The sequence below is a fragment of the Zonotrichia leucophrys genome, chromosome 4 (genome assembly GCF_028769735.1).
Source record: "Zonotrichia leucophrys gambelii isolate GWCS_2022_RI chromosome 4, RI_Zleu_2.0, whole genome shotgun sequence".
Lineage (NCBI taxonomy): Eukaryota > Metazoa > Chordata > Aves > Passeriformes > Passerellidae > Zonotrichia > Zonotrichia leucophrys.
The window spans coordinates 25,561,846-25,578,137 of NC_088173.1; the positions used below are offsets into that span (position 1 = coordinate 25,561,846).

A 16,292-nucleotide genomic window follows, 5' to 3' on the forward strand; every position below is an offset into this window, starting at 1 on the left:
AGTTTTATGAGAAACCAGATCTCTATGAAAATATGGAGAAATTATAATCCTATTTATTTAGCAGCCTGCCTTCGTGAAGGGAACCACCCCAACAAGTTTGTAAACTACAAGCTAAAGTAAAGCTTTTTTCCTCCCATCTCTTCCAGTTGTCTATGCAATCTCACCTATACAACAGATATTTTAATGCACCTGTTTTCCTTTAAGGAATTTCACCGAGAGGATTCCTCTGGAGGGGAATTCCAGAGACATTTAGGCCCAGTAACATAACCAGTTTTGCATTAGATTTTCTTTAGCATTTTCTTTTTTTAATTCACTGTTGCTTCCAAAGATAGCAATGTAATTATAGGTTAAAAATTAAAAATTGCAGAGTGTTTTTTTCATCTATTATATGCTAGATATAAATGGAGAATTACAGCAGCAACAAAGTATAAAGTCTGCAGCAACACTCTGTTGCATACAGAGCACTAGGAAAGAAACGGCGCCCTCTGATGGATTTAAGCTTCATTTTGAGTAGTTCAGCTTTACAAATTTTACTAAAAGCTTCAATTAAAATAAAACCAGCAAAATGGCAGCGTCCTGATCCATCTTTAGCAGTACTCTCACAAATATTAAACGTGGTTTTGGAGTTTTAGATTGTGCTGAAGGCTGCATAAGGACATACGCATCAGTCAACATGGAATAGCTGTACTTTGTTCCCAGTTCTCATTGTCTCATCCACTCCATGACATTCTGCAGAACTTGAGGAAAAATATCAGCTTTATCAACAATGTCGTAAGGGAACAAAATTAAAAAAAAAAAAACCAAAGCTCCCCCCCCCCCCAAAAAAAAGCCCCAAAATACAACCAACAAAACCAAAACCCAAAAAAGTAAGGAACATTTTCTCTTCCTCCTTGACTTTTTCCCCTGCTTTTGCAACATCTGTGAGCTTTGTTTTGGCATGTTTTGTTCCTTTGCAATGCACCCCATTTTCTCACAGCCTGTTTTGTTGGACTTCTGGAAATTTTTTTTTCCTATTTATTTTAAGGTATCCCAGTCATGTCCCTTATATCTTCCCCTCCAAATTTTGTCTTCCTCCTTGACTTTTTCCCCTGCTTTTGCAACATCTGTGAGCCTAGTTTTGGCATGTTTTGATCCTTTACAATGCTGCCCTTTTCCTCACAGCCTTTTTTTTGAAGGCACTAAAATTCCTGATTTTCAGTTTTTTTTGAGTTTTTATTCAATTGCATTTCATTTGATCCTATCTCCTTTCCAGAGTGTTTGTAAGGCTGTGCTTTTGGGGTTCGCAAGATTCCGTTTCCCTTCCCGAAAGGAAATTTCATTTCAAACAGGATCTTGCCATTTGAATGGGGACCAAGAGAGGAATCTTTGGTGCATGTCCCTGCCCTTGATGGCATGCCATGGCTTTTGATGGCTTTGACTTAGGGAAAAATTTTGGGGTTTTTTTTGGTTTTTTTTAAAGTATCCATGCCAAGTCCATCATATCTTCCCCTCCAAGTTTTGTCTTCATCCTCGAATTTTCCTTTGCTTTTAAAATCTGTGTGAGCTTAGTTTTGGCATGTTTTGGTCCTTTGCAATGCAGTCCATTTTCTCACAGCCTGTTTTGTTGGATTTCTTGAAATTTCTTTTTTTTTCTATTTTTTTTTTACTATCCATGCCATGTCCCTTATATCTTCCCCTCCAAGGCTTGTCTTCGTCCTTGACTTTCCCCCCTGCTTTTGCAACATCTGTGAGCTTAGTTTTGGCATGTTTGGTTCTTTGAAATGCAGTCCATTTTCTCACAGCCTGTTTTGTTGGACTTCTGGAAACTTTTTTTTCTATTTTTTTTTAAGGTATTCATGCCAAGTCCTTCATATCTTCCCCTCCAAGTTTTGTCTTCCTCCTTGACATTTCCCCCTGCTTTTGCAACATCTGTGAACTTAGTTTTGGCATGTATTGTTCCTTTGCCATGCACCCCATTTTCTCGCCGCATATTTTTTTGGACTTAGAGGAATTCTTATTTTTAAGTTGTTTTTTTTTAAGCATCCATGCCATGTCCCTTACAACTTCCCCTGTAAGTTTTGTCTTCCTTCTTAAATTATTCCCCTGTTTTGCAACATCTGTGAGCTTAGTTTTGGCATGTTTTGGTCCTTTGCAACACAACCCATTTACTCACATGCTGTTTTGTTGGACTTAGGGAAAAAGGATTTTCGTTTTTTTGATTCTTCCAGGTGTCCATGCCTTGCCCCTTATTTCTTCCCTTCCATGTTGTGTCTCCCTCCTTCACTTTTTCCCCTATTTTTGCAACATTTGTGAGCTTAGTTTTGGCATGTTAGGGTCCCTTACAATGCTGCCCTTTTCCTCACAGCCTATTTTTTGAAGGCAGTAAAAGTCCTGATTTTCAGGAATTTTGATTTTTTTTTTCAATTGCATTTCATTTGATCCTATCCCCTTCCCAGCGTGTTTGTAAGGCTTTCTTTTCGGGTTCACAAGATTCCGTTGAAAATGAATGAAATTTCCTTTCGGGAAGGGAAACGGAATCTTGCGACTTCAATGGGGACCAATAGGGGAATGTTTGGTGCGTATCCATGCACTTGATGGCATGCCATGCCTTTGCATGGCTTTGAGGTTGCGAAAATGTTTCTTTTTTTGACTATCCATAGCATGTCCCTCATATCTTCCCCTCCAAGTTGTGTCTTCCTCCTCGACTTTTTCCCCTTCTTTTACAGCTTCTGTCAGCTTCGTTTTGGCATGTGTTGGTCTTTTGCACTGCAACTCACTTCCTCACAGACCATTTTTTGAAGACACTAAATCTGCCGATTTTCTGGTTTTTTTTCAATTGCATTTCATTTGATCCTACCTCCTTTCCAGAGTGTTTGTAAGAGAACTGTTCAAAAAGTACACTATTCTCAGAAGATGATTGTGGAAGGGGATCTATTCCAAGCCATTCTCTGGGCTTTGGCAAAGGATGAATATACATTTCAGATATCATGCTTAATATCTGTACTTTCAGACAGACTTATTAAACAGTTTCCTAGTGTGTAAGACCTGACATTGACCTGGCCAGAAAGTACTTAATTGTTGATCAGTATCATGCTTTGAAATGGAAAAATACTATAGATCAAAGTAAAACCTTTTCTCCTCATTGCACCAATAATAAAAAAGGAGATAAATCTTACACTTCTAACTCTCTTTTCAAGAAAACACTTGGTCTAACATGTTTGGTTTCATCATTCTCATTTAAGTGTTTTCCTGGCCTACTCCTTCCGCTGCCTCTCAATACCAATGCAAATATTCATAAAACAAAATATGAAGAGCAACACTTTGAAGGACTTAGACCATTTTCCCCCTGCTACTTCTGCCTGGAGTTTTTCCTTCAAAATGTGCTTCCAACTATTTTATTTCCTCTACTGCCTAGGCTCCAACATTTTCTAAAGGAAGAAAATCTAGTAGAATCAGCAACAGAATCTCATCAACACTCATCATACTAGTATCACTTGGGTGATAAAAACTGTCATTATAATCATCTTTAAATTCAACATCTGAGTCCTGCATGGTGCCTATATTCACCAGTTTTTGCTGCATTTGAAGTCACAGCTTCCTCAGTAGAGTCCTTCATCAGAGAGGTAATAATTTCTTCGGAACCTTGGGAAAAAACAGTTACCAACATAAACTGGATTTAGTTTTGCAGCTCTATTTTCACAGCTGGAAGAGAAGAAAATGCAAAAGTCCATGCCTACAAAAATATCCTGACTATACAAGTTTTACACTGAAAGATAAGGAAAATCTCAAATTACTATCTTTACTATGTTATTGAAATAATTATAGTTTTAAAAATCAGCTGGAAAATTTTTCCTCTCAGAATACTGGGATTCTGTCAATGAATCTGAGTGATTCTGGAGGAGAAGAGCAAATCAAAAGGGCTTCAGTAAAATGAATTAGTATTCAGGATAAAGAAATAATGTCTACTTAGGATACCTGTGATATTTTATCTGTTTTGTTAATAAAAGCCAGGAGTTCTCAACACATAAGTCATCAGCAAAGTATTTTCAGTATTATCAATATTTTTCCTATTCCAGTATCAGTCCCTTCATTCATTTATGCTACTATCATCCCTTTTTTTTCCCATGCTAATAATTTCAATGGTTGCACTAGCTTTCTCATAGAGTATCAAAGCATATCTGACAATAAACAGTTTCACTACTAGCAACAGGATTCTCACAGAACACAAAATTACTCAGGATGAGGTTACAAACAGGGTTTGGGGTTTTTTTCACAGTGGAGAGTATTTTTCTTTTCAAAGATCACCAAAACATTGCACATTTCACAAGCAACAATTTGGAATAAGCCTTCTTCAACATGCTCCCTTTACCCTCCTTACGGCCCGTATATTTTATTTTCTTTGGCAGAAAACTGATTACTGTAACTTTGTTGGGTCACTGTCTACCCAGCTCTGAAGCAAGCACTGGGCTGTTTCACGTGCTTGTGAAGACAGAAGCAATCACCTTCCAGGACTGTGTGTTTTGCCAATTGTATTGGCGTTATGCGGTGAGGTTTTGTAACAGGGGATGGGGACTAGAGGGAGACTTCCCTGAGAAGCTGATAGAAGTTTCAGCTTTGTCCACTGGAAGCATTGTTTTTCATTCAAACTGTATTCCTCTGTGAACCAAAACAGCAATAATCAATCAGAAAGAAAAGAGAAAGAAAAGGAGAAAAAAAGAGAAGGAGAAAAAAAGAAAGAGGAGAAAAAAAGAAAGAGGAGAAAAAGGCTGTGTTTATGATGGGGCAGTGACTTGAATCAAGATTGACCATTCTGACTTCAAGAAATTCCGTCTGAGATTAGGAGCGGAGTTGTCTTCTGTGTCCGACTGCATCAAACCTTAAATTATCGTCCAGCTCTCCACCTGCAGAAGGCTGCGGGAAAAACAGTCTCCCCTCCACTCCTCAAGGAAAAAGGATTTCCACTTGCTTTAAGAACAAATGACGTAATCCCTGCTTTTCCCTCTTTTTTTTGGGGGGGTGGGCATGGAGGGGTGGGGCGCTGTTTTGTTCTGTTTTTGCATGGAACAGAGATAATTACCACGCGGTTTGAGAGCAGCCCCCCGGTGCCAGCCAAGCCCGGCTGTGATGGCGCTCACAGGGGGTCTTAGGATGAGGGAAGAGACGAGAATGTTGACTCCATGTTTCAGAAGGCTTGATTTATTATTGTAGGATATATTTTATATTGAAACTATACTAAAAGAATAGAAGAAAGGACGTCATCAGAAGGCTAGCTAAGAATAGAAAAGGAATGATAACAAAGGCTTGTGTCTGACGGAGTCAGTCCGGACAGCTGGACTGTGATTGGTCATTAATTAGAAACAACCACATGAGACCAATCACAGATCCACCTGTTGCATTCCACAGCAGCAGATAATCATTGTTTACATTTTGCTCCTGAGGTTTCTCAGGAGAAAAATTCCTGAGGAAAGGATTTTTCATAAAACATGTCTGTGACATCCCGCACCCGCGGCGCTGCGGGGGGACAGTGCGGCGCCCCCTGCCGGCTGCACTCCGCACCTGCGCCTCCAGTGCGCCATCGCCGCTGCAGCGGCTGCGCCCTGCCCGCCCCGCACCGGCACCGCGGGCAAACGTTCCCGCGGGTTTTCACCCTACTCTTGCTTGGGGTTCTCCTTTTTTTTTTTTTTCCTTTTTGGAATATCTTTTAAATAGCTGGCAATCAATGTCTGCATGCTTTTTTCCTGCATAAAAAAAGAGATGGGATTGTTTTTGACATAGTTGTCAATTATTTTTTCAAGCATGGGAAGACTCCTCTAATAAAATATCCATTACAGCAGATGCTCTCAGCAAGCTTCTTTGGATGAACAAATGAGATCAACCTGAAAAAACACTGTTTGGCTGAATATGAGCATTACTAGTAAAATCACCAAACCCCTTTTTTTCCCCTCTACGAAGTAGCCAGGAAAATTTATTTCAATACTGAGCATTGTGAACTAGTCACATGCATGGGATTTAAGCCATCCATCCATGGCAATGTCGCTGGTCTACTGGAGAAGACAAATCATGAGCTGAGCCGATGGAAAGGCCCCAAGACTGTTGAAATCATCTCATGCTTTACAGATCAAATTCAGTACCTGACATACTTAGAAATATGAAATTATTTTAATAAGTTTGTTTACATTTCAAGCAAATCAGGATTGTTAAAATTCACTTCATCTCAAAAATCACAGAATCAAATATTCTGTGAAAATACTTACACCTTACAGTTTGACATTAATCCAACAGATAAAATTAGTATCTGGAATGATTCTACTGATTTCTGCAGCTCACTGATAGAAAATATCCAAACCTACTCAAACAGTAAACAGAAAACAGTTATGATTTAACCCTTATCTCAAAACATCTTTTTGAAGTTACTTAGCAAAAATAAACAACTCTGTACTTAAAATAAATTAGGTACAATTACAACAGCTCTTATGCAATCTGTAGTATAATCTGTAAAAAAAAAAAGTTTCTCATTTGACTGTGAGCCTGGTTCCAGACCTGTAAATAAAGACTAGTGATAGTCTCTGGCTGCCACCATGCCCAGAGGGGATCTGCTGAACTAGACTCAATTTTGTCACAGAAACTTGCACAACTGTAACTCGGACACAAAAAAAAGTAAATTACCATGGTACTTCAGAAAAAGAGGATACTACAGTCACTACAGTGAAAAGCATGTATATAGGAATTTGTACAAAATACGGGCAGACAGATAAATGGCATTTGAGGAGAAAGCATATCAGAGATTTCTATTTTATCTTGTGAAAATCCATCAAGTAGGGCTACAAAAGGAAAAACAACTATAAAGTTCAACAAAGTTCTCTACAATAGAACAACTATCTGCTTTCAGGCAAAAAAACCCCACCAAAAACAAAAACCAAAAAAACCCCCAAAAAACCCCTAACTTTCAGGGATAAAAAACTCCACACCAAAAACCATAACTCTGAAGCAGTTATGACTGTCCAAATCTGTGACTCAAGAAAGAAATCATATGAAGCAACAGAGAATTGACTAATACTTCTCCCTCCTGCATGAATTTTAAATGGAAGTTTTCATAGTTCCATTGATGCAGTTTAACAGTCAGAAGAGCAAAGCAGGGCTGGGAAGAGTTGGATTAGTCAGACAGTCAGTGTTCTTAACAAAGTTTATTAATTGGTTATTTTGTGTCCTGAATGTAGGTGGTAAAAAGGGTGAATTGTAATACAGGGATAGCAAATTCTTTTTTTTTTTTCTTGAAATCAAGAGCAACCAAAATACATTATTTCACTTTTCAGAATGCAAAGTTGATCACATTAATGGTGCACTTTGTAACAGCCCATGGAGACAAAGCAAATTAGTACTTTGGCCGCCTTTGAATATCATCTTATCTGAGGCCTGGGGAGTAAACAGAAGTTGCTAGTAATTAACTGTGACCTTTAGCAATAAAATTATATTAATCTTTCAGTGCTAGATTTTGTAATAAAGGCATAGCTCCATGGTGGCAGAAGCACAAGAAGACACCAAAAATAGCTGGACATGTCTTCAGCCATGAATGAGAAGCTTCTTGTTTTGTTTTATGTAATAATCACAGAGCATGAAATTTTGGCAACTTGGCATGTTTTGAACTGACTTTTACTTCACTCATTTTTAAGAGCAAATGGCTGATGGTGTTTAAAAACAACATTAAATGAAGGGCAGCTTTGCAGGAATAGATGGGATCCTTAAAGTGAAAATCTAAAGAAACAATAGAAAAATACCATCATTCTACATTGATGAAATTTTTATTCAACACCCAGCCTTTCCATTTGATGGGGAAGCAGACAAATATATCCCTTAAAGAAGAACCTCAAACAACAGAGTACTCCTCTACTGCTTTAGAACTGATGAATGCACACCCATTTCTCCTAGACTTTGTAAAAAATCAAAAAACTGGCAGGAACACTTAGCAGAGTGCCTCATCAGGAAGGGCCAGCCCAACCACTGCTCTTTCAGTTCTTCCAGGAATGGCTTATTTGTGTGCAATGAATAAGCAGATAGATGCTGGATACCATTGGAGTACATCACAGTGAACAAATGCTGCCCACAGGCTGGGATGGCACAGCAGCACACAGGCCCAATCCCTCTTAGCAGGTGCTCAAATTACACCTTCTTAAAAGCTTAACACTTTGTCTGGATTCCAGATATCAACCTCACAGAAGTCACCAGTACAAAAAGAGATTGCTGTAATAGGCTTCAAAGAACAAACAGCTTCCATGCTCCTCTTTATTTCAACAGAGATGGTTAGGTAAGGTGCTTTAGGATTTTGCAAGGCAGACAAGCTGGCAGAGGTGCCCATTGAACAACTCTGGATCTTTAGCGGGTATGTGAGGGCAGCCCGGGGCAGAGCCCGGATCTGCCAGTGTCTGTAGCGGGGCATCTGTGGAGCAGGGGCTCCCTCTAAGGGGCCTGAGGAGGAGGCTGTCATCAGCTGTCCACCGTGAATTCTCTCATTCACCCGCAGGTCACAGCCACCCTGCAGCATCCTTATAGCGATCCTTGCAATGTTTTTAGAGTCATCAAGTCCACTGTGAGGGCTCCCATCTGAACTCATGCCCAGATTTTCAGGCATGATTGTCAGCTTGGTCTGATTCCTAGGAACCTGATGGAGAAAGTGAGTAACCAAGGATCAGGTTTGGTACCAAGTCTTTTTAGTCTAACAGGGGGCAGTAGAAACACATGCAGATTTTAAGCCTACTTAAGTCACAAATGACTTTCATGCTGCCTTCTGTCAGATCACTTACCATTTAACTTCAAAGCACCTTGGTGAGACAGAGACTCTCATTTTAACAGAGGAGAAACAGTCAACAGGAGTTGGTCTAGACCCCAAATCCCTGCTGTTATACAAAAGCTGTTGGACAAACAAACAAACAACACTCTAAGAGCCATAATCCTGGTAATCTGCACAATCATTTTTCTGCTGTTAAATCATATGTGCAGCTATTCTTTATGGTAGCATCCCAAGGATTACTGGAAATCCTCTTTCCATTAAGAGTTCTTCACAAATGAATCATTTTAGTCAGAGGTGTGTGCACAGCCTCTGTTTCACTGGGTGACTCAATTTCAGTTAAGCAGCAGGTAGTTTGTCCTAAAAGAAAGCTGTACTGCAACAGAGCACTTGAGGCTACCAAATGCCTGTGAAGTATGTTTAAAATCAGGTTACACAGCTGTCAGTCTGTTGGGTGCAGTTTGGAAACAGCTGAGTCTGACAAGAAGTAGAATTCACTCAACCTCACTCTCCAGACCTCTGCGTTAGTGCCTTCTGGATCGCCTCACACAGGACCACAGAACTGATAATTTTTGATTATGATCTTGAGTCCTAGAAATAGTTTGTGGGTCTTAAAGCAGGGAAAGAAAGGACAGGTGGGAGCATACATGGACAACTGAGAAACTCATATCAATAGAGGGAGTCGTGAGCAGGAGAATGATCTACTTGGATAATCATTTGGAAAATGCTTTCAGAAAAGAAAGTTCTGTTTGTACCTAAGAGGCACAGAGGATAAAACCTTATGAAAAAAAGTATGCTATTTTTAATGAAGTTCAACATCTACCTAGAAACTAATCTAGACTTTCTGATGCAAGCAAGTTACTTCAAAGAATAGCAGACCAACACAGCCATTAGATCACCTACTATTTCCAGGGTATGTGTGTTTACCAAGACAACAGGAAATTCAATTATTTCATGAACAAACTCAGGCGGATTTCCTTCTTCACAAGTTGCTTCAAAGTCAACTACACAGATGTAGTCATAGCAGCTGTCTCCACTAATGTGTTCCTTCTGCATCAGCCTCTGTTTCTTATAATAGTTTTTCAATATCTTTCAGTACATCTCTCACTCCTCTAAATAAATAGAGAAAGTGACAAAGATCACACTCTTGTTTAATTATTTCCTTGCTGTAAAACTGAAACTATATTTAACATTTGAAAGCTCAACACTTCTTAACCTCATTTTGAACAGCAGCACATGTGAAGTCTGAATTCCACTTTATCATAGAGGAGCGTTAGCCCCATTACCTACACTACATTAAACCCACTTCTGGGATAACCCAGAGGCTGTGGTACCCCTTCACAGTACAACACCAGAGACAGACTGGGAAGCATGGCACAGAGCCACTCTGCAGTCACCTCTGCTTCAGCAAGACTCGGTATCCAAAGCCTTTCCAAAGCTCAAGTCTTTGCAGATTACTCCTGGTTGACCTCTGGCCATGGAAGAAGCACTGCTTCACCTGTATTCATTCCCCTCTACTGAAGTGATGCATGCCTGAGGCCTTTCTGCATCAGGGGCATAGACAACGCAGAATCCATCTTGAACGTCCACATCTTACATTGTTCTCAATTTAAATTTTAAATTGAGCCTGAATAACTCTATTAAAATAAAGTATTTGAGATTTCAGTTGTCAAAAACCCTCCTGGTCAAGATCCTGCTTTTCAGGAGGTTTGTGGCTATAAATAAATTCACATGGCAAGCAATTGAAGTTACTTACTGTGTCCTTTTAATGTAAACATTTTAATATATTAATGCATATGCCAGAACTGTCATGTACCAAACCAGAGCTAAACGGAATAAATAAGGATCATTTACCCTTCCAAGGAAGGAATTTTCAAAATTATTCATTGCAAATGAAATCACAGAAACTGTAAGAGATATGTGCAGCAAGTGGTATTATCAGAAAAGCAGTCCAGTGATCCGCAAAGAAGAACTGAAATCAAACTACTAAACATGCATTTGGGAATATCAGCTGCTTCTGCAGAGACAACTGTTCTTTACTCTGGTTTATTGGTCTACTTTAAGTCAATGACCAGCTCACTAAAAGTTGAGACAGTATGGGAGCTGATGGAAGGGGAAATTACCTCTTTCTTCATCAAACTTGTAAAAAACGTTGAAAATAGGAAATTATTGACTATCACAATAACCTTGAAGGAAAGGATGATGTGTGGTAATCTGCCCAATACTCTACATTAGAACTGATGAACTATTTGTTTTACAAATAAGACATATTCTGACTAGACTTACTTGAATATATTGACAAAAGAAACCTAGCTTGGGTAAAAAAGAAATTTTAACCCTTCAGCACTTACAACTAAATTTAAAATCTCATATAGAAAACTTATAACCTAAGAGAAGGCCACAAATATATCATATACTACCTGAATTCTGCTTTCAATTTTTAAATCACAGCAATTCTTAATAGCTATAGAAATCTAATGTGTTTTACCAAAAATTTTCCCAAGTAATGATAAGAGTTTTTCCTCATGAGGCACTAAATTAATTTAACCAACCAACTCCCCAGCACTACTGCCTCATTCCTGCTGCCTACAGAAACAACACACTATTTTTCTCAGCTGACCTGCTTCACAATATCTCAATATCTTGCCTGTCCACAGGATTATTAATCTTGCAGGTCATTGCCAGTACAGTAGGAACTACACTATACTCTCGTGCTTCTGCCCCAGTGAACACAAACCCAGCTTATAATACATTCATTTTTTCACATTTTTCTAGCACACATATTCAGAGTAAAAATCTCTCCATCTAAAGAGAGATGCAGTGATTAAATCCTAAGCTCCATCACCAGGGTTTATAGCAAGTGCCAGATCGGTACTGGTACACTAAATAAAAATATGGATGTTATGAAGCAAGTTGCTGTATGATAAAGGTCTGCAGCACCACTGAGAACCACAGCAGTTCTTTCCCCTTTGACCAAAAAATGATGAGAATTACCTTTCAGTTATGTATTCTTGCATTTCTTTAGGTTGCCAGTTGAGACATTAAGCAGTATGCATTAATCCTACAGCAAAAAAGTTGCAACGAGATTGCATATAAAACCAATTGGTGTCTGGTGCTGAGTCTGCTTTTCACTTTGTGCTGAGTTTTTAAGCTTTAAAATAATCATCCCTCATGACTCTGCTGTTCTCAAAGACAAATCAACATGTTTTCAAATCACCTGGTTTCAAGCTTGAACTCTGAGTTTACTCCTGAGCTCTTCTCTGGTCATTCTGTTGATATAACCATCGGTTATAGCAATTTCTTTGTAAATCTGATCACTGAAGTCGTTTGAACTGGCAACTGAGGTTTTGCCATTAGTTTCTTGATCACTGATTCTACAATGCTGTCTACCCATAAAGAGAGAGAAATCAGGAAGTCATTTAAGAACTTCAAAACAAGATGCTTGAGCATTTCCCAGCTCTTTTTGGCACCAGAACGCAGTAAAGCATCACACTGTTGCACTTGTGATCAACCTGAGTGAACTAGCTTATAGACAGGCAAGAGAATCTGTACTGAAGCCTGCTCTGAAACAATTGTTATAAATGATAAATCAAAAAGCAAAATTATCAAAAATGCGAAAAGATTTTATATTTTTCCGCAACCAAAATACGGTCCTCAAAACCAGCACAGCCAAAGAGACGGCGTCGAGCCTGGGATCGGCGCAGGGTGAACCTGGATTCGACCTCTATCGCATCGGATCAGATCAAGGGCTGCTTTTTGCGGGGCTGTTTTATACAGTTTTTTATGCCTGAGGCAGAGGAGTCCCAGTTTCTTTTGTAACTCTGTATATTCAAGACTGTTCCCTTCTCTGTGCAGAGCTGGACAATCGCTGTTTCCTGGTCAATAGCTGGTGTTAATCGCGTATTCAGATGTATCTTTCTGGCAACTCCTGCTATCTTGATTGATGGTATCAACAGGGCAATGATCATCCTTAGGGATAGCGGCAGTCATCACACTGGGCACGTCTATTCATGAGTTAACAGAGTATTGCTCTTCTGCCACCTCCAGGTTTAAGAAGTTCATTTACAAAACGTCCATATAACTTTACTCTTCAGGCACTGTTGTACATTGTTATTTACATATTTCTATGTGTATGCATGTATATATAAAATTCCTTCCTTTTTGTTGATTATATGTAAGCAGCCACAAACTTTTCATGGCAGCCCCCCAATCTTTTGTGCATTTATTCAAGTACACACTTATGCTATAAAGATGGAAACAGAACCAGTCTCTCCTAAGAAGCAAAATATACCAGTCTTCTTATGTCACTATGACTGTATCTAAACAGTCCCTTTACAGAGATCTCTGTTCTGAGCAAAATTATCATTGTAGCTTTACCTGTTGAAACACAGGATCTCTTATGTAACGCTAATTAGAAAAACACAATAAATAATTAAAATCAACTTCTTCCTAATTTTATTTCCATCTTGTTATTCTCCCAGCTTAAAAAAAATCCAGAATTCCAACTTTATGTCAGGTTCATTAGCTGGACAACATTATCTGGACCCAAGCTGTCTGCTATATCTTTCCAATACCACAGTTCAGGACCCAATCCAACGTCATCATTGACAGCACCTCTTTAAACCTTACCAATGTCATCCAAAAAAACCAACTTATTTCACAACTTTCTAATTTCTCACTCTTTCATTTTCTGTCATATCAACTAGTATTTCCGGAATTCATGCCTATCTCTGCCTTGCAAGGTGACCACTTCAAATCATTTTCCCCTTTCTTGATTTTTGTCCTAATTTTAAAAATAAAATTCACTACTTCAGCACCTCTAAAATACTAATAAGTGATCATAAAATGAAGAGACTTTAAAAAAATTCTGGCAAGGCACACTGCTAAACTTGAAAAATTATCTTCTCTAGGTCAGAGTTGTTATCATTCTCCATTTGAATGGATGATCAACAATTACTTGAAACATGACAATTTTCAGAAACAAAGCAACTTATTGCTACATCATTATAATATATTGCTATGTTATATTAAAAAAAAATCTCTGCTCAAGCCTTAACAAAACATCAGAGTCATTAGATGAATACTTTTCAGTTGACTACTTTTTCTATCTAATTAGAAAAAACCTGATACATAATCTTTCCAAGTGGCCTCTGAACAGGGACTATAAGCAATGCTGCAGCAGAATAAAGGCTGAAATAGCTTCCTAACTAAATTATAATCAAGAGATTCAGACAGAGTTAAAGAAAATAATGTTTGAAACTGATTATTAAGCCAAAATTACTTTGGAACATAATAAAAAGACAACATGTTCAAATACACATACCATTCCATAAAGACAGCCAGAAGATACAGGGTTGCTGAGAACTACATCCTCAACCTGAAAACTTGAATATCTAATAGCACATCAGCTATTACTGTATGAAAATAATTTCTACAGCTGATCCAACAGAGATATACATAAGTCTATTATAAATGTTTCAATATCTCGATAAACATGGCAAATCCTTATTTAGACATTTTAAAAATTGATTATTTTACTATTTTTGTGTTTCAAAACCATTATTTTATTTTTTACACCTATGTAACAAACCTAGTTGTAAACCAAGCCTAAAGGAACTACAGACTTCCTTCTCTATTATCTCTTATTTAAAGTGTTGTGTGAATTTCTTCAGGGAATTTTTTCTGCTTCACATTTGTATGGACAGTCCAGTATCTGCTTATTTTCTTTTTCTCTCTAAAACACAATCCCAATTTTGTTGATTGACTAGCATAGCGCCTGCAGCTATCTTTACTGAAAAATTGTCAGAAAAAGCTATCTGGTGATTCTGAAAAACCTCTTTGCAGTGCAGTATTTTGTGAGACACTCATAGCAATACAATCTTGGTAGCAAACTTCATTGCCAGCTTTCCAGCTTGCCCTGGTTCTTGGGCAAAACAGGCCTCGCCCTAATGCTCAATGTCCAGAGTTGCATTGTTTCTAAGCAACCATTCATTTTCAATAATGTCCAGTTGGGCCCAATGACATCCCATGCTGGAAGCTTGTGCCCTGTTTAGGACACCACTATGAATTGTGATGGATGCACGCCCTTCATTTTTGTGTTCACCACTTAGTACCTGCAAGCTGTATTTTTGTGAGTGTGCCAGAGCTGCTGAGGAAAGGCTATTTGCCTTACTTGGGCTGCTGCTAATGAGAACAAATGCAAGTTTTTGGGGAGTAAAAAGATTGTTTTGAAGAGCACCTCCTCACCTTCATTTGGAAAAAGCTTACAGAAGGCAGCAAGGAAAACAAACAAAAAAATAAAAGCAGATTGTGGGAAGGAACGCAACACACACCATAAACCACACAAACTTTTCCCAAAGAACCTATCAAGGACTGCATTGATTACCGCTATCAAGAATGCTGCTGAAAGATGTTGGACTAAAAAGTGAAGAGGAAGAAAGAATTAATCACCTTAACATTTTACAGACAAGAGATTGGAATTTCTATTTCAAAAGCAGAAAATTATATATTTAGGTTCATAAAGTGTCCAAACTTTAAGAAGTGGTACTCTAGTACAATCCTGTCAAATGAACAAAACAGGAATACACTATGCAAAGATGTGCCAATCTCTCACATTCAAGTAAAGCCTGAATTCATACATGTTTTTCTCTGCAAGAAGTGGAGGAGGGAATGGGGCTATTGGGAAAAAAATACCGAAACCAAAACAAACCCAAACAAAATAACTCAAACAAACCAAACAACCAAACAACAAACAAAACCAAAGAAAACCAACAAAACAAAAAAGTCCACAAAAACTGTAGAATAAATATTTTCAAGATAAATATTTCTGTTTGATTTTCTTATTAAGCATCAAATAAAAACCAAAAAAAATAAAACATTTTCTATAAAACTTATTTAAAACTTAGCAAACCATATGTTATTTCCCATTATGTCCTGCTGTACGCACACTGCCATTCCGGGGGAACTCTGCACATGCTGGGTCCCCTCTGGACTGCAGCCATTCCTTGGCAGGGGGCACGGGGCTTGATCCAATGCACCAACTAAGCAAAGTGCATAGTGTCCACTCCTCATATCCAGCACTCTTCTTCTTGGGGGTGGTATCTCATACCTTGTCCTGACTTCTAGGCTCCCTGGTCTGCCTGGCTATAGCTCATCTGGATTTTTAGGCTCTCAGACTCTTGGTCTGCCTAACTCCACTGTAATTTCTCTTAGGCCTGCAGTAATCTTCCTGAATCACCTTGGGATCACATTGCTTAATATTTAAGTCCTTTTTCCCAAACCACCACAGGTTCATGTCAGAACCAGGTCAGGGTCACCAACTGTTGCCATCTTATTGCAAAAGCCCATACATTCTGGGTGATTTCTCATGGCCAACTCCTCATAGCACTGACTCCTTCACAGGACAACCAAAAAACTCCAACTCTCTCCTTACCCAGATAACCCAATCTTCTATAGCACTCATCATAATCAGACACAGCTGTGGCCTGTTAAGGGCAGGCCTGTTCCTAATCCTTGGCATTAGTACAGCTGC

At 38.7% G+C, this 16,292-nt stretch overlaps 1 long non-coding RNA gene across 1 annotated transcript; it reads right to left on the reverse strand.

Moving 5' to 3' along the window:
* Positions 1-7,759: 7,759 nt before the first annotated feature.
* LOC135447334 (uncharacterized) lies at positions 7,760-16,187 on the reverse strand. Its single transcript, XR_010440075.1, has 3 exons — positions 15,708-16,187; positions 8,778-8,884; positions 7,760-8,635 (listed from the first exon to the last, which is right to left on the reverse strand). It is a non-coding gene; the product is annotated as an uncharacterized LOC135447334 (long non-coding RNA).
* Positions 16,188-16,292: the final 105 nt, after the last annotated feature.